We start from the raw sequence: 19,933 nt of genomic DNA, 5'->3' as shown, positions 1-19,933 counted from the left end.
CATGACAAATAAAGATTTTTTTCTTAAAAATAAGTTATGTTGTACTGTAATATCAGTTTTAATGTCTCTTTTCCAATTAGAACTAACAGAACAGAACTACCTGTAATGTACTATATTGACCATGTTCGGTTACTAGGCAATACCATGCTGGATCCAGACGAACTTCCTGTTAGCTAACAAAGTACTAACCCAGTATCAGCTGACTCACAGGATGTTCAGTATAGCAGCCAGGTGTTGCCCAGTAACCAAACATTCCTTGAAATGGTCAATTCATTTAGAATTTGGCAAAATGTGAATTTAGTAGTATGGGTACTGTTGTATAATATTGTGCATACTAACTGATCCAATATTGATCAAAGATCAGATCAATATTGGATCAGTTATATGTACAATATTATACCACTGAAAAAGCTGTTGCATCTACCTCAATGAAACATGGACATCGGTTGCATGAAATAAAATCATGTTTTGCTATCATTAATCTTTCATAAGAATATAGTAAGACAATTTTATAATAGACAAACATGATTTTTATGCAATTTAATCCCAAAGCTGTTTGTCTAACATTTTTTTATTGTGTCATGAACATGAAAACTTTGGGTTTAATTTTTTTTTTTTCAGTGTAGGTCATAAGGGTTCATTTTGAATTCAACATTTGGTCTTTAATTTGGGTTACGTAATAACAATAACTTTTATTTGTATAGCACTTTTCTCTTACCCCGCCCCCATTATGGGCCGGTTTCACAGACAAGGCTTAAGCCTAGTCCTGGACTAAATCACACTTTCAATGTAAAATCTCCATTGAAGATGCTTTTTAGTCTAGGATTAGTCCTAAGCCTTGTCTGTGAAACCAGAGTCCTATATTGTAAATATTCATTCATATTTATATCTTACCTTATTTTATATCTATGCTTCTTGACGTTTTTTGCACTACTTTTAATTATTATTATTATTATTATTATTATTATTATTATTATTATTATTGCCTGTTTGCACCAACAACCACAGCAAATTCCTTGTATGTGAAAACCTACTTGGCGAATAAAGTCATTCTGATTCTGATTCTGATCCTGATCCTGATCCTGATCCAACCTGTGATCATTATGAATGTTATTTTTCGAGTATTGGTTGCTTTTATTCAATGCTTTCTACTTTCACACCATGAACGTCTGCTGTTTGCGTATTGAATGTTTAAATATTGAGTGTAACTGTAGTGTAACTAGTGTAACTATAAGTGCGTATAACGTACGAAATAAGTAGTTCAATTGACCACAGATAGCTGACCTTTTCCTTCAAGCTTCAGCTTCTTGGTTGGAGTCTTGAGTGTCCCACCATGCATAGCGGTAGAGAACTATAAAGGTACACGCGTCCCCTTCTTCGGTCTCACTTGCAGACATGGTTTTGAATGGTGGGCCCCCCCTCCCAAATGTCGTTGTATGGTACCTGTACTATATAAATGACAATAAAGACCATTCATTCATTCATTCATTCATTCAAACACTGACACGTTCATGGTTATTGACCTAATTGCTAAATTATACATCTGGAATTTTATTTCGTTTTGGGCAGATGAATCTCATGATGTTGTTCAGAAGTCTGTTCATTTACTGTCTCAGCAGACAGACCTAAGACCATTCATCAGAGCAATGCATCCAGGTATGTTGCCCTCGCGTCATGCCCCCGCCCCTTTTTTGGGGAAAACAGTCCCTTTAGTTTGACTGGCAGTAACTACAGGGTTACAGAGGTCTTTGCTAATTTAATAAACAGGCAAACAATTATACTGAACAAAAATATAAACGCAACACTTTTGTTTTCGCTCCAATCTTTTCAAGAGTTGAAATCAACGACCTAAGATTTTTTCTATGTACACAAAAGGCCTATTTCTCTCAAATTGTGTTCACAAATTTGTTTAAATCTGTGTTAGTGAGTACTTCTCCTTTGCCAACATAATCCATCCACCTGACAGGTGTGGCATATCCAGATGCTGATTAGGCATTCCCTCCTGGAACTGTAAAATAAAACATGTTCCCAGGCTCTACAGCCAGGGTTTAAAGGTAGGGTATATTGAAAAACAGTATTCCTGCAAGTTTACTTTTAATACATTTATTAATACATTGATAGTATTGAGGAGGATCAGGCAGAGAGGGCCTTGGTTACACAGACCCGCTCTCTGCCTGACTCTCCTCCATACTAGCGCCAGGCCTCATTTTAAAGATCAGGGTTCGAGTTATGTGGGAGCCAATGGGAGCTGAGCTCCCATAAGGAAGGTCTGAGCTCCCATGAAAGCAGTAAAATCATACATCTGTGGGGGTCGCTAATAATACATTACCACAACCATTATTTGATCATAAATGTCAATGTAATGAGTATTTATATTTATTTATATGATAAATATTCTAAAATAAACACGTTTTCCAAAAGAACTACGCGCACCAGCATTAATCTCCTGTGAATGACAGTATGCCTTTGACTGCCTGCACTTTACCACCAAGACACTATGTCAGCAGCAGAATATGATCGTTGAGAGCTTGCAAACGTGAAAATACGATTATTGAGAAGTAGTCGAGGCTGTTAGACCAAAATATAGCGCGTTGACTTCAGTTCATGCAACAAATGTCCCCTTTGGCATGCAAGTACCTTAGGGTGATAGAAAAACTTTTATCCAAAGACACAAGTGAGATCTGCTTTTTTTCAAAATGGCCGCCAACAATACATCAGAGCCCATTGGCAATTACCACACCCCATATATTTGCTACTGTTATAGCTATAATTACACATTTTGTGTCAAACTGTACATTTGTGTGGTCAGAGAATCCAATTAAATACGTTTCAAGGATGAAAACCCAATATTTTTCTTCTTACCATGACAATCTGGGGTAAAATATGTATGGGCAGAGATCTGTGCCACTAGAATCTGAAACTGAATTACTGACTTTGAATTTGAATTGCTCAATTTGAATTTTAAAAAATGACGTTGAATATTTTTTTTTACTTTGAATTGTACTACTGAACAATTCGGTGAACGAATCTTTTCAATGAATTGATTCTAATGATTCAGTATGTTAGTGTAATACTTGGGATAAATGATTCCAAGGAATGCCTGAATTTGCCATTTAGCAGACGCTTTTAATCCAAAGTGATTTACAATTACGAATTACAGGGAGTAGCTACCCCTGGAGTAACTGAGGGCTAAGTGTCGACAATAGTGGTGGTATTCCAGGCGGGATTTGAACTCACAACCCTCCTTCCGATCACCAGTCCAACTCACTATTCACTAGACCACCACTGGTCCACCAACTGAACCCTATCCCCTCCAAAATGCAAGTGGTGGACAGACAACAGACCCATACCAATCCACCTGTGGGTTCGTTGGATCAGTAAAGGTTAAAGATCACCTTGAGCTTGGATTTGATGATTTCCTGGTCAGAGAGCAGTTGCTTAAGCGCAGAGGAAAACTCTTTGTGTTCTGAGATTAATGCTGCGTTTTCCCTCTCCAGAGCACTGTGTTTCTTCTTGAGCTTGTTCAGGGCTGCTGTGGTGTTCTTCAGGTTTGCAGTCTGGTCAAGAATCTTCTGGTCCCTGTCGTGCCACTGGCTGAAGATGTTCTCTGTCTCAGCCAGCTGTTTGATGATAGCCTCCTCCTGTGCCCTATAGGTGTCCCTTGCCTCCTTTAGCTCCTCAGCTAGCCGGCTGCGCTCCTCTACCACCCTCTGTTGTCCAGAGAGGGCAGCAATGGGGTCGCTCTGAAGTTTTTTGTTCTCTCTCTGCTTCTCTTTGAAGTTGGAGGCCATCTGATTTGCTCTCAGCTTCAGTTTGTAGCTGGAGCACTGCTCCTGTTTAAGAGAGGCCTGGAGTTGAGAGATGAGGCTCTCATACTTGCTCCTCATTTCCTCATGTTCAGACTGGAGGGTCTGATGCTCAGAAAATTGTTCCTGACGCGAGTTCATCAGACCCTGGTTCTTGACCATGAGGAAGTTGTGTTTGGAGAGGAGGTTTTTACTCTCCCTCACCAGGGCCTGGTGCTCCAACGACAACTCCTGGAGCTCCAACCTCAGGACCTGAATGAATGAGAGAATGAATCAATCAATGAGAGAGTGAATGAATGGGTGAATGAATGAGAGAGTGAATGAATGAACTCAATTCGCAATGTTAAAATGGTCTTGCCAGATATCAGTATCATACCAGATAGATAACAGAACACACACATGGGTGTTTATCTTAGATCTTAATTCCCTTTGTAAATAACTGTAAACACTCAGTAAATCTGGCCTAATGCATCACAGTCATTGAAATATCTTACTTGTTCAGCAGTGGTCTCAACCTGGAGTCTCTCAGTCAGCTGTGCGTTCCGCTCCTGCAGCTCTCTGATCCTGGTCTGGTTATCCACGAGGTCCAACTTCAGTCCCTGAATGAATGAGACAGTGAATGAATGAGAGAAGGGATGAACACGCATACACACGCGCACACACGTAGATGAAAGCACTGACAAGGGAGCTTAAACATGAAGCATTAAACTTGCAAATTAATGTAATATTTCTTCTCAAAATTGTTATCTTAGATGCTTAAACTGTACTGTAAACACAGATACAGATAGATAACAAACTGTGTAAATAAATGTTGAATCTGGCGTAATGCATCACAGTCATTGAAATAGCTTACTTGTTTAGCAGCGGTCTCGGCCTGGAGGCTCTCAGTCAGCTGTGCGATCCTGGTCTGGTTATCCATAGTCAGTTTCTCAAAGTGTTTCCGCTCTACCTCCAGGGATGAACTAATGACACGCTGAGCGATGACACTCTTCTCCAGGGCTACAGTCTTCTCATAGAGCTGTTGGTCCCAGTCCTTGAGCTGCTCAGAGATTTTCTCTGATTCGGCCATCTCTATGGCCACAGCCTCTTCCAGCTCAGTGCAAACCTGTCTGACATCCTTTAGCTCCACAGTCAGTCGGTTTTGTTCATCTAGAGCCATCTTCTGCCCAGAGAGAGCAGTTTGGACTTTGCTTTGGAGCTTTCTGCTCCTACTCTGTTCTTCCCCTAGATCAGAGGCCATCTGAGTAGCTCTCACAATGTTCTCAGAGAGACTAGCATTGCAAGCTGCATTTTGCACTCGCAAGGCCTGCACTTCGCAGCTAAGGGCCTGCTTCTCGGCAGTCTCTTTCTGGAGCCCCTCATGCAGTTGAACACCCTTCGCCCTCTCCACCTCCATGGCTGTGGTCAAATCTTGGAGCTCTCTGAGCTTGGCCTCGCTCTCCACAACCAACCGGTTGTGATCCTCCAGTACCATTTGGTGCTCAGAAAGAGCAGTCTCAAGGTCTCCCCGGAGCTTTTGATTTTCTGAGCTCAGCTCATTTAACTTTAGAAGCCTGGGATGACTTTCTAGAGCCAGCTGGTCACGTTCGTCTAGCCCCCTCATACACTGTGAGAGGGCAGCCATGAGGTCGTTCTGGAGTTGCTGGCTTCTGTTTTTCTCCACCTCCAGGTATGAGGCCATCTGATCGAGGACAGCATTTTCTGTGATTTTGTCATGCAATGCCTGCACCTTGGACCCGTTTACAGCACTGTTCTTCTGAAGCCTGTCCTCCAACACAGCCCTATGAGCTCTCTCTGCCTCCAGGGATGACATTATCTCCTGCATCTCTTGAACCCTGGCCTCATTCTCTGCAGCCAGGCTGTCGCGCTCCTCCACAGCTCTCCGCTGCTGGGACAAAGCCGTCTCCAGGTCATATTGGAGCTTCTGGCTCATGCTCTGCTGCAATAACAGGAGGTCATTCTTGGCTGTGTTGTCCTCCTGCAGAGCCTGAAGTTCAGAGCTGAGGGCCTGTAGCTTCTGGACCTGGGCCTGCCTGTCCTCTGCAAGCTGGTTGCTCTCTTCCAGTGCCCTGGTCTGCAGGGAGAGGGCGGTTTTGAGCTTCCCCTGGAGCTTTATGTTCATGCTCTGACCCTCTTTCAGCTCTGAGGCCATCTTGTTGGCTCTCATCTGAATCTTGAGGTAGCTGCACTTTCCCCCGTCCAGCGAAGTCTGGAGAACGGCTTTGGCTGCCCTCTCCTCCTCCAGAGCCTTTCTTAGTGCAGCAATCTCAGAGTCCTTGCCACAATTCTGAGGTTGGTTATTTGGGGGGAGACAAATGATCACTCTAATGATGTGCCAATACCTTATAGTAGCTATCAATTCAACATGAATTTAAACTCAAGCTCTTAACTCTTGACATTATACTGTACATAACACTGGGTAATTACAGGTAACTCACCAGGTTTTGGAAGGATGTCTTTCCACTTTCAGAGGCAGCCTGGTCATGAGGGTTGTGACTGGAGGAGGCAGAGGGCTCATCTTGTACTTTACTTGATTGCTCCTTGATATCATCTGATAACTGAGACTCCTCTCTACGCTCTTCATCACAATCCTAGGGAAGAAACATCACATGACAGAGCCATAGTAAACTAGTGGCTACTCTCTGATTCACATCTCTACTCGTCACCACTACATACAATATAACAAGGGACTTGAGACACTATAGATGAACTAATCAATTATTATTATCCTCAATCCAGAGTAACTCTCACCAGTTGTTTCAGGGATGCCTGTCCACTGGTACAGGACTTGTCCTCCCCCATAGCTGGTGTCTCCAAGACTCTCTTGCTCTGGGCGGAGGAGGCAGCCTGATCACCTGCACTGTGGTTGGAGGAGGCATAGGGCTGGTCCTCAATTTCCTCAGCAATAGAGGTCTCAGAATCCTCTTTCTGATTCTTATCCAAGTCCTGAGATAGAGGTATATGTTATCAAAAGGTCTGACATCTGTATGGGGCATCCTTAAGAGCACATTGATTGTGATTATTTTACACAATGAGAGACAATAGAGACCATACCAGTTTAAGGACGGATGACAGCCTGTGAACCAGAGGCTTGAGAACCAGAGGCTTGAGAACCAGCTTGCCTCTTCCCATGGTAGGCTCCTTGTTACAGGAAGGTGACACAGCCTGGTCATCATTACCACGGCTGGAGGGGGCAGCGCGGAGAGCTTGGACCTCCTTTTTCTTCTTTTGCTCCTTGATATCATCAGCAACGGATAACTGAGACTCCTCTCTACGCTCTTCATCACAATCCTAGGGAAGAAACATCACATGACAGAGCCATAGTAAACATAGTGGCTACTCTCTGATTCACATCTCTACTTGTCACCAATACATACAATATAACAAGGGACTTGAGACACTATAGATGAACTAATCAATTATTATTATCCATATTATCCTCAATCCAGGGTAACTCTCACCAGTTGTTTCAGGGATGCCTGTCCACTGGTACAGGACTTGTCCTCCCCCATAGCTGGTGTCTCCAAGACTCTCTTGCTCTGGGCGGAGGAGGCAGCCTGATCACCTGCACTGTGGTTGGAGGAGGCATAGGGCTGGTCCTCAATTTCCTCAGCAATAGAGGTCTCAGAATCCTCTTTCTGATTCTTATCCAAGTCCTGAGATAGAGGTATATGTTATCAAAAGGTCTGACATCTGTATGGGGCATCCTTAAGAGCACATTGATTGTGATTATTTTACACAATGAGAGACAATAGAGACCATACCAGTTTAAGGACGGATGACAGCCTGTGAACCAGAGGCTTGAGAACCAGAGGCTTGAGAACCAGCTTGCCTCTTCCCATGGTAGGCTCCTTGTTGCAGGAAGGTGACACAGCCTGGTCATCATTACCACGGCTGGAGGGGGCAGCGCGGAGAGCTTGGACCTCCTTTTTCTTCTTTTGCTCCTTGATATCATCAGCAACGGATAACTGAGACTCCTCTCTACGCTCTTCATCACAATCCTAGGGAAGAAACATCACATGACAGAGCCATAGTAAACATAGTGGCTACTCTCTGATTCACATCTCTACTTGTCACCAATACATACAATATAACAAGGGACTTGAGACACTATAGATGAACTAATCAATTATTATTATCCATATTATCCTCAATCCAGAGTAACTCTCACCAGTTGTTTCAGGGATGCCTGTCCACTGGTACAGGACTTGTCCTCCCCCATAGCTGGTGTCTCCAAGACTCTCTTGCTCTGGGCGGAGGAGGCAGCCTGATCACCTGCACTGTGGTTGGAGGAGGCATAGGGCTGGTCCTCAATTTCCTCAGCAATAGAGGTCTCAGAATCCTCTTTCTGATTCTTATCCAAGTCCTGAGATAGAGGTATATGTTATCAAAAGGTCTGACATCTGTATGGGGCATCCTTAAGAGCACATTGATTGTGATTATTTTACACAATGAGAGACAATAGAGACCATACCAGTTTAAGGACGGATGACAGCCTGTGAACCAGAGGCTTGAGAACCAGAGGCTTGAGAACCAGCTTGCCTCTTCCCATGGTAGGCTCCTTGTTACAGGAAGGTGACACAGCCTGGTCATCATTACCACGGCTGGAGGGGGAAGCACAGACAGCTTGGACCTCCTTTTTCTTCTCTTTAGTGTTTTTCTTTTTCTTGTTTGGCTCTGGAATGAAGAAGTAGTGTTTTAAAAAGACATATGCTGTATTTGTGCAATTGTATTTTTTTTGTTATGACATTTTAGCCCTTAGTTGTTGACATACCTCATCGACAAATGTGCCAAAACAAAGTTCATACTGCATTGTATAAAACAGTCTTATAGATATAAAACAGCTAAGTTGTGTATTTGAATGCACACCAACATCTTAGAGAAGCTTTACCTTCATCAAGTGGGAGATCCTCCACCGTCTCAAAATCTGAAAGCACTTCAAAAAGACAATGTGCTACATTAGAGCATTTGTTTCTTAAAAGGTGTACATCAATTACCACAGTTAAAATGAAGGGGAACACATTTTGTTCTAGCTACCTTCATGACTGGGCAAACTCAGGACCTCGCTAAGTGTGTTGTCGCATCTGGTCTCAGACTAAAAGGATAGAAAGGAATAGATCACGTGTATCAGGAACAGACAAAGAGCACAATAACTTTTCTGTTAAACTGTATTCAGTCAAAGAAGGCTCTTCACAGTCCTATTCACCCTGTCAATCATCACACAGTAGACTCTCTTTGTCCAACAATACACACCCTGCACAGGTGTTATTGGACTGAGTTCTTACACTATCAACCTGTGATAGATACTGATGACAGAAGCTAGATACATATTCCTGAATTACCTCCTCAGTAGGAGGAGTTTAAAAAGAGTGCATGGCACAATAGTAAGGGTCTGAATATAGCTGACTTTGAGCCACACAATATTAATTATTTAGCTAAATAAAGGTTGAAGATAGAATATGACACAGGAGAGTTAGCACACACATTGTTAACTTTTTTGGTTGATTTCTTCTTTCTCTTAGTTTTCTTTGCTTTATTTGGCTTATCCTGTGAAGATAGAGACAACTTTGATCAAACTTCAAATTTGACTGTATTTGAGTATGAGTGACTATATTTTTGATTTAGTGGATGAATTAAATCCTAAAAGATATTTGGGACTTTATAATACCAAGCTTCTTCAATGTGACCTCTGCCTAAAATAGATCAATCTTTATCTTCAAATTCAGGTCAAATGTTAAAGAAAATACTTATCATCTTACCATATTGCTGATTTTCACGAACTAAACCAATAGAACTGTCTACATGGTGGTCCAAGTACTGACGCGATTTTACATCACAATGCAACTATGTGTAGGCTAATTATGACATCACTACACTGAAAAAAAAAGTCTGTCGAATCTACCTAAATGAATCATGGACATCGGTTGCATGAAATAAAATCATGTTTTGCTATCATTAATCTTTCATAAGAATATAGTAAGACAATTTTATAATAGACAAACATGATTTTATTATGCAATTTAAACCCAAAGTTTTCATGTTCATGACACAATAAAAACATGTTAGACAAACATTGTTAGACAAACATTGTTAGACAAACATTTATTGTGTCATGAACATGAAAGCTTTGGGATTAAATTGCATAAAAATCATGTTTGTCTATTATAAAATTGTCTTACTATATTCTTATGAAAGATTAATGATAGCAAAACAAGATTTTATTTCATGCAACCGATGTCCATGATTAATTGAGGTAGATGCAACACCTTTTTCAGTGGTATAATATTGTACATATAACTGATCCAATATTGATCTGATCTTTGATCAATATTGGATCAGTTAGTATGCACAATATTATACAACAGTACCCATACTACTAAATTCACATTTTGCCAAATTCTGAATGAATTGACCATTTCAAGGAATGTTTGGTTACCGGGCAACACCTGGCTGCTACTGAACTTCCTGTGAGTCAGCTGATACTGGGTTAGTACTTTGTTAGCTAACAGGAAGTTCGTCTGGATCCAGCATGGTATTGCCTAGTAACCGAACATGCCTTGACATGGTCAATATAGTACATTACAGGTAGTTCTGTTCTGTTAGTTCTAATTGGAAAAGAGACATTAAAACTGATATTACAGTACAACATCACTTATTTTTAAGAAAAATCTTTATTTGTCATGCATAAGTGCACTTGACTCCAACACATGTAATGGGCAACTGGAAACAGTTAAGTTTACTGAATGGTTTAAAACTTTACATAGTACAGTAGTACAATTACAAAAAAATTATTTGTGGAAAAAAATCAACAATGAACTGGTTAGGTTGGAGCTGCTGGCACAGTGTGGCAAAAGAATGTACACACTAAAACTGGAAACAGTTAAGTTTACTGAATGGTTCACTAAATAAACAAAATCTCGATCCCGTAACACCAGTAGAACTGACATGAACATTGTCTGTGCATTGGGACGGCTTAAAAACTTTACATGAGATCGACAATTAACTGGTTAGGTTGGAGCTGCTGGCAGACACCTTCGTGTCTGAACGTTCAGGGAGGAGTACATAACCATTGAAAAAAAATAAAATAAAATAAATTATAATATAGGTTACTGACCTCACATCTCACTCAAAAAGTTTGAATTTCAAGGCTTGTGCCTTCTTTGACAGTGTACTGCCATCCAGCTGCATAGGATTTTCTGTACAACTTCAAAAGTGTACCTCAGTTCTGCAGGGTAGCCCAGATTTAAATGATAGATTAGACCAAACAGCATGGCTGTTGCGAAGGGCACGCTTGGGAGGTCTCGCAGTACAGCCTGCCCTTCGAGGACGATCCCGATGTCCCCTTCACTTGGGTCGTCGCTCTTTATATTGAAGATTGTCAAGTTACATTACTTGGAATATGAACGTTGGTTTGGAAAACTGTTGTGCATGAATGCGTTCAAATGAGATTTTTTTTCTTCCAAGAATGTTGAACTGAACACAGCCATTTGAATCTGGTGAACGTGAACTAGTTCATTTTGGGGGGCTGTGAACCTGTAGTTCATATTTAGGAAGATAAATCAATGAGAATTAAAAGTAGGCTAGCCTAACTCGACTACAAAACAATGCTAGATTCAGATTCTTCGCCTTGAGGCTCGTTCATTTATAGGCTACTATCAGTGTTTCACACGATTACGGCTGTCGCGCGAGCATCAGGAGCAAGTGAGAGAAGTGTCAAGTAATGTTTGGATTAGGTTTAGGCTTAGGGCTGGTAATCATGTGGGGTTAACAGGCTCTGCATCGATGGGAACTAGCCCCTCTACCCATTGTGTTGCTATAAATGACACTGCATTACTGCATCTTATAAAGACATAAAACTGCCACATATCCAGTGATCTGCCTGAACTATTTTGGCTGGACAACAAGAAAACTTTAAAGTCATTTTTCTCAGTTCTGCACTCTGGGAATCAAATTATATTTTTTTATATAATTAGCCTATATGAATTCACTGGGTGAATGTTGCAGGGATTGGTAATGGTGCATTACAATTTAAAATGAGTCGTCTCGCACGACTTTAGGGCCACATAGAATGAAATACACATGGTATCAATACCACTCAATATCTGGCCATCTTCGAGGCGCACGGTCAACATTCCCAGCACAGCTTTGTTGGTTTTTAGAGCATTTGCCACACACAAGTCGCCTCCATGACTCGCAGATGACCACGGACAGCGACAACGCCGGCCACGGGTGTCATAGCGGGAGATACTACCCCGGCGCGCAGCTGACCCGTGGACAACCAAGTGGCTGGCAGCGGGAAGCGCATTAAGGGCCAATCAGGGAAGCGCATTAAGGGCCAATCAGGGAAGCGCATTAAGGGCCAATCAGCCCAAGTCGGTGCACCTGTGCCTCCGCGAAGAACGCACAGAAAAGAAGCTGGGAATCCGCCAGAAGGGACAGTGTGGCCGAGCGACGTAAAGCGACAGAGAGAAGGTGAGCGCCGCAACTCGCAAGAACGTTATATTGTGAATAAACTGTTAGCATTTAAAATACACTAAATTAAAAGCAGAACAGAACATGAAGATCTTCAGCTTGTTTTTAAAAATGGATAAAGATGGGGCTGACCGAATGTTTTGTGAAAGCTTTTTTTTGCCGCATGCTGTGCGAATGCTGCCTCTCCACTTTTGGTGCTCACTCTTGGAACAGTTAAAAGGCTATAGCCTCCGATGATCTTAGGGATTTAGCAGGTTCATAAGGCACTATATATGTTTGAGATGTATCGGCCCTAAACCATTCAGAGATTTGTAGACCAGGAACATTTAAAAAATTAAAAAAAAAAAAATCTATTCTATGAGATACAGGGAGCCAGTAATCATCTAAGAATGGGAGAAATGAGGTCAGACTCACGACTCTTGCAGCAGCATTTTTTGCTGTTGTAGTTGTCTAAGTGCCTCTTTTAGTCCTGAAAAAAGGCCATTGCAGTATTCTAACCTGCTAGATATAATAGCGTGGCTACATCTTTCAAGATCCTGCTTGGACATATAACCCCTAATTCTTGCTATATTTTAAAGATGATGAGCTGTTTTTGCTGTTGACTTAATGTGGGTGTTAAAACTTAAGTCTGAACTTAAGTCTGATCTTTACATTGTATGGAAAGAGACTGTGTGCACCAACCACTAGCCTCTTCTGTATATCTAACAGTTGTGTTGGCCTGTACTGTACTATTGGACCAGAGGACGGTTCCATGTCTGCTGTCTCACTCTCTCTGCTTCAGTTGGACTCAGTCATTACCCTCGAGGCTAACAGGGTTCCAGAATGAGGGTCTGCGTGCTGGTGTCCCTGCTGTGTGTGTGTTGGCCGGGGGCCACGCATTGGCTCCCGGAGGATCATGGCTGCCAGGACCCAGTGGTCGTCAGCGTGGCAGAACAGGCCCTGGACCAGATCAACGAGCACCGCACCACAGGAGACGTCTTCAGCCTCAACAGGGTCTACGATATGAGCTACCATGGGGTGAGGCTTATCACACACAGACTCGGACACACACTCACGCTGTTGGTCTTCCCTCCCTGCAGGGCTGGACTGGGACAAAAATTAGGCCCTGGCATTTTTGGCCCAGACAGGCCCACCCCAATCGGTCGGACCACACCCACCAGCACAAAAATACTTGCCTTATATACTCGTCTTATATACTGTGTGCTGTACAGTCATATGACAAACTGTAGTATTCCCCCAAACCACTACAAAGACGACTACATACAGTAAGCAATGGTACCAGTGCAAGTAGACCAGTGTACTCAGTGATCAGATTCCAGAGCGAATTTACGAACGCAGCCTTGTTCTAGATTTTTTTTTTCATTATCAACCTATCATTGCGCTTTAGAGTAAAACAAAGCACGCAACTGTCGCGTCTATCTTTTCATGGCAACTCTACATTGTGATTTACAAGGGATATTAAGTAATATTATTACTTGGTTACATTTTGCAATTGATCCGCGGTACACATGCGTGCCGAACCGTGGGGGGCGATCCATTACACCCCTAACAGCTACCTATATTTTCCTTACCGGATCAACGGTTACAGGCTGACTCGGCCCCGCTTCTTCTGTATCCTCTCTATCCTCTGTATCTGTACCCTGCTCCCGCTCCTCCCTGCTAGCCTCCTCTTCAACCTGTTGCTGTTGCTGCTGTGGTAAACTTGAGGGTGCAGCAGCCCCTGCAGCAAACATGTCCCTAATGTTTACACATTTGGCAGCATCTGCCTCGAGTTTCTTTTTGTTTTTCTCCCTAAGTTTTTCCCAGCCTCCCTTCCGTTTTAGTGTGCTTTTGCGCTCCATCTCTCTCAGTATCTATCTAGTAACTATCCAGGCTAACTACATTTATTTTGCCTGCCGGTTCGGCCCAAAACTACCGCGAAACTGAGACGGAGGTCTGGTGCTGCGTGCGTGCGTGACCCCTGACCCCCCCCCTTCTCTCTGTTGATTGGGCCAGCCCAGTGTCTGTACCGAAAATTGTCCAATGGACCGCTGTCCCTGATTTATGGGCCGTTCGATGGTAGCTTTCGATTTATGGGCCGTTCGATGGTAGCTTTCGATGGTAGCTTTCGATTTATGGGCCGTTCGATGGTAGCTTTCGGCCGGGCCGGCTGGTAAAAAATAAATAATATATATATATATATTTTGCCGGTCGGCTCGGCCCAAAACTACCGCGGCCCACCGGGCAAATGCCCGGTATGCCAGATGTCCAGCCCTGCCTCCCTGTAACGTGTGTTGAGATGTGTACGGATGGAGTGTGTTCTCCTGAACCACTGTCTGGTTCTGGTAATGACAGGATATTCATTGAAGTGGACAGAAACATACTGTAGTCATCATTCCTGTTGTAGCCAGTAACGTGCTACTCTGTTGCTAACTGCTGTGTTTCTTAGAGGGCAACCAAGGGAGTTAAAGCTTCCTACAGAGGGCAGCAGGAAAATATCAACAGCAAGTACTGTAGTACAGTGTGCATTCATTTACTCATACAGCATACAGGATTGAGTGTCAACTCAAAGTATCACTCATAATATATGTAATGGTTTACCAGCTGTTAAACAAAATAATGTTAATTCTTCCTTCTTGCATTATGACTGCCAATGGCCCCTAGCATAGATTACTTTTTCTTATGATGTCTGATGGATAGATGATTCATTTGTTGTAAGCTGCTTTGGATAAAGGCATCTGCTAAATGCCGTAAATGTAAGTGTCAAAGTATGGCAGAACTGTACACCTGTCACAACTCACAACTTTTATGCTACCAGGGTAGGGTTTCAGGGTTCCACATTTTGTAAAATATATAATTGAAAACGCAATGAGCACTTTTGAAAGTGGAATTAGAATTTCAGTTTACTTCCTGAATTGACACAAACCTGTACTCTCCCTGTTCCAGGAAGCGGTGCGTCAACACTCTCGCCATGACCCAGTGGCGGTGTCCAGGTTCAGCCTGAGCATAGAGGTTTGGACCACCATGTGTCCTGTGATCAGCAGGAAGCCCTGGAAGACATGTGAAGTCAGACGTCTTGGCGGGGTGCCAGTAAGTACCATCAACAAGATACAAGATCTGTTTATTATTATTGTTATTATTAATATTATTATTACTGCCACACAGCCAGTTGGGGGCCTACAGTAGGAGAGGGTAGGTGGTGTAATGCTGAAATGTGATAAACTATAAAAGCAAGTTGAGTTTGTATGGTTTCCTTGACATAAGCTTTATCTAGGACTGGGGGCCTATTTTTGCTGGGCCCACGAATGAAAGTCTCTCTCTCCCTAACCAACAGGTTTACGGCCAGTGTGAGGCTTCAGTCATTCAAAGGTATTTCGGGCATACCGCCTCTAGCCTCTCCTCAACTGTGGACCTCCTTAACTACCAATGCACCATCCAAAGAGGTAGGGCTTGGTCTCGCATATCCACACACTCCTACACAGTCACTTCAAATCATATTATTGGTCATGTACACATAAAATAGTGAAAATGCCACCGCTTATCTGTAATCAGACTTAGCTGAGGTGCTGGAGCTGAAGAGTATCAAATGGAATGAAAAGAAGCAGCTTTTCGTTCCATTGATCATGTACCTCACATACAGACACAAGCCACTTTGTGTGGCGAGCGCAGCGTGTGGACATGTGTTGCCTTGCCTTGCTCCTGACTAGAATCTGCAGAATAGTGCTTATGTACCTACTTATTCCAAGCACTATCATTGTCATGTTTTTATGTCACTATTTGCACTTCTGGTTAGATGCTAAACTGCATTTCGTTGTCTGGTACTTGAAATGACAATGAAGATGAATCTAATCTATATAACTTTATCAACCTAACTCTGTGTACAACAACAATCCTAAATCAACAATATAAAAAGCAATGACCGTGGTAGTGAGAAAGGGTGTAGTGTAACCACAATGACTGTCTTTACAGTGGTAGGTCATTTACTGTGCAGTGCAAAACGTTTAGTGAATGTAGTGCCATATGTGTAAAGAGCCGTGACTGACCTCTATGGGGTTTGGTTTGACCTTTGACCCTATGAGCAGTGCCTAGCCGGGCCATCGGCAGAGTGTGTCCAGACTGTCCGACCGCATCGAGTTTGGACGACCCCATCTGGGCCGAGACAGCCAATCAGTGTCTGCAGAAGTTCAACAGCGAGAGGACAGGAGGTCCTGCCTTCGCCCTGATGGAGATCACACAGGGCACAATGCAGGTGGGTGCCTCCGCCCTGATGGAGATCACAGGGGTGTGGGTGTGTGAGCGCAGGGGTGTGTTGTCTCCGGGGAGGGGGGGGGGAGTAGATGGAGGGACAGTTAAGGTGTAGTCTAAAGAGATGGGTCTTTAGTTTAAGGCAGAAGATAGGGAGTGATTCTGCAGTCCTGACAGCAGTGGGAAGCTCGTTCCACCAGCGGGGAGCCAGGACAGTAGAGTCGTGGTCGTGACCAGGAAGCACAACTGCCGCATCCACGTCCAGGTGGTGAGATGCCAGAGCGGGTTGTCTAAGACGTTTCCTTTCCTTCACCTGAACTGATGGGGGTGTAAATGACTTCAGACACTTGAGATGCAGCCCTTCTGTCGGTCACGATCCTTCCATCTAACATACAGGATGTAAAGCCACAGTGACGTGACAGTTTCCTGTTTCCCTCCCCAGTGGGTTGTGGGTCCGACACACTTCGTGGAGTTCACCATCAAAGAGATGAGGGACGACGCGTCTGCAGTGAGTACAACACTCCACTCCAACAACACTAGAGTGGGATGAAGCTTCAGGCCTACAGTATTTCCCTTTAATGTTTGGTCAGGAAACCAACCAAGCGAGACACTACCTGATGCAATTCAAATGTCATGTAAACACGTAATTCTCAGTGTCAGTCACCCTATCCAGTTTCTCCCATTCAGCCAATTATATTCTGTTTCCTGTCTTAGTCCAATGGCTTGTGCCAAGGCTCCCGTTGGGAAACATGGGGAAGCCCCCATTGGCCAAACAAGATAACCATCACGGTCGAATGTGAAGTCTATCAACCAAAGGTGAGTCTTGCACAACGATGTCATACCATGATGAAACCACTCAAACAAAGAAACACCTGTATGAACCAACACAACGACGGAGGAAACGGCAAAGAGAACGCAGCGCTGTGGTTTCAGAGGACCATAGCATGAAGGCATCAGCGCTAATGGACAAGATTAGTGTGTCCGAGTCAAATTCACTCCATGCAAGTCCATTTCATGGAGGGAATCCCAATCTGCTTGTTGATGTTGATGTAACCAACCTTGTCTCACCAGCCTCGAGCCCATGGACCTCCCACCTTGCAGGGGTCTGTGACCGTCCTCCCCCCTCCCCGTCTCCCCGTCCCCTCCAGACGCCCCCCTGCAGATTCCCACTGCCCAGGGAGGCGCAGCACCACCCTGGGTTTAGTGCATGACTGCACAGCCTATCTGGTGTGGTGCTAGGGTTCTAACCTTAACAGAGTTCATATTTTAGCGACTGTCTGTGTTTTGAACAAGGTTGCCATGATGTGATGCATTTACAGAAATGTTGATGAATGTGTTTTTCCTGACAAACTTAAATGAATAAAGTTAAGTACAGTAACTTCTGTGTGTATCTCAGTGGAAGTAGAAATCAGAGGACAGGCTCCTTATAATGCATGGAATGAGCAATGGTCCCAATAGTAAATCAAGGGAGTGACCTATCTTGGCTATTTGTGTTCCTCTGGTATACAGGTGCTGGTCATAATAATTAGAATATCATCAAAAAGTTGATTTATTTCAGTAATTCCATTCAAAAAGTGAAACTTGTATAATGTATACATTCATTCCACAGACTGATATATTTCAAGTGTTTATTGCTTTTAATTTGGATGATTATTACTGACAACTAATGAAACCCCCAAATTTAGTATCTCAGAAAATTAGAATATTGTGAAAAGGTTCAATATTGAAGACCCCTGGTGCCACACTCTAATCAACTAATTAACTAAAAACCTGCAAACGCCTTTAAATGGTCCCTCAGTCCAGTTCTGTAGGCTACACAATCATGGGGAAGACTGCTGACCTGACAGTTGTCCAAAAGACGACCATTGACACCTTGCACAAGGAGGGCAAGACACAAAAGGTCATTGCTAAAGAGGCTGGCTGTTCACAGAGCTCTGTGTCCAAGCAAATTAATAGAGAGGCGAAGGGAAGGAAAAGATGTGGTAGAAAACAGTGTACAAGCAATAGGGATAACCGCACCCTGGAGAGGATTGTGAAACAAAGCCGATTCAAAAATGTGGGGGAGATTCACAAAGAGTGGACTGCAGCTGGAGTCAGTGCTTCAAGAACCACCACACACAGACGTATGCAAGACATGGGTTTCAGCTGTCGCATTCCTTGTGTCAAGCCACTCTTGAACAAGAGACAGCGTCAGAAGCGTCTCGCCTGGGCTAAAGACAAAAAGGACTGGACTGCTGCTGAGTGGTCCAAAGTTATGTTCTCTGATGAAAGTACATTTGGCATTTATTTTGGAAATCAAGGTCCCAGAGTCTGGAGGAAGAGAGGAGAGGCACAGAATCCACGTTGCTTGAAATCCAGTGTAAAGTTTCCACCGTCAGTGATGGTTTGGGGTGCCATGTCATCTGCTGGTGTTGGTCCACTGTGTTTTCTGAGGTCCAGGGTCAACGCAGCCGTCTACCAGGAAGTTTTAGAGCACTTCATGCTTCCTGCTGCTGACCAACTTTATGGAGATGCAGATTTCATTTTCCAACAGGACTTGGCACCTGCACACAGTGCCAAAGATACTAGTACCTGGTTTAAGGACCATGGTATCCCTGTTCTTAATTGGCCAGCAAACTCGCGTGACCTTAGCCCCATAGAAAAGCTATGGGGTATTGTGAAGGGGAAGATGCGATGCGCCAGACCCAACAATGCAGAAGAGCTGAAGGCCACTATCAGAGCAACCTGGGCTCTCATAACACCTGAGCAGTGCCACAGACTGATGGACTCCATGCCACGCCGCATTGCTGCAGTAATTCAGGCATAAGGAGCCCCATCTAAGTATTGAGTGCTGTACATGCTTATACTTTCCATGTTCATACTTTTCAGTTGGCCAACATTTTTAAAAAAACTTGTTTTGTATTGGTCTTAAGTAATATTCTAATTTTCTGAGATACTGAATTTGGGGTTTTCATTAGTTGTCAGTAATAATCATAAAAAATAAAAGCAATAAACACTTGAAATATATCAGTCTGTGTGGAATGAATGTATACATTATACAAGTTTCACTTTTTGAATGGAATTACTGAAATAAATCAACTTTTTGATGATATTCTAATTATATGACCAGCACCTGTATAGTAGCGTAATGGCCTGGACACTTGTGTGTAATACTGATGTTATATGAAACAGGCACATTTAACAGAGGCACAGCCGCAGCATCTCTAACCATATTCAAAGAGAAATGGAGAGGGATTCATTCAGCTGCTGTGTTTGAAGGCGACATGAATCCTGCTTTTATTTCCTTTGGCCACATCTCCAACAGGCCCGGTGGAAGAGAGAGGGAGATGCAGGGATGGTGATGTTAAGTTCACGACTCTGACACTATGATGATCAGTTTACATTGCCATGGAAACCATTTGTGATATTCCAGAATTTCAAAAGGCATTCTG

This window comes from Nansenia antarctica (assembly GCF_963989245.1).
Source record: "Nansenia antarctica genome assembly, chromosome: 3".
Lineage (NCBI taxonomy): Eukaryota > Metazoa > Chordata > Actinopteri > Argentiniformes > Microstomatidae > Nansenia > Nansenia antarctica.
This window is presented reverse-complemented; position numbering follows the sequence as displayed.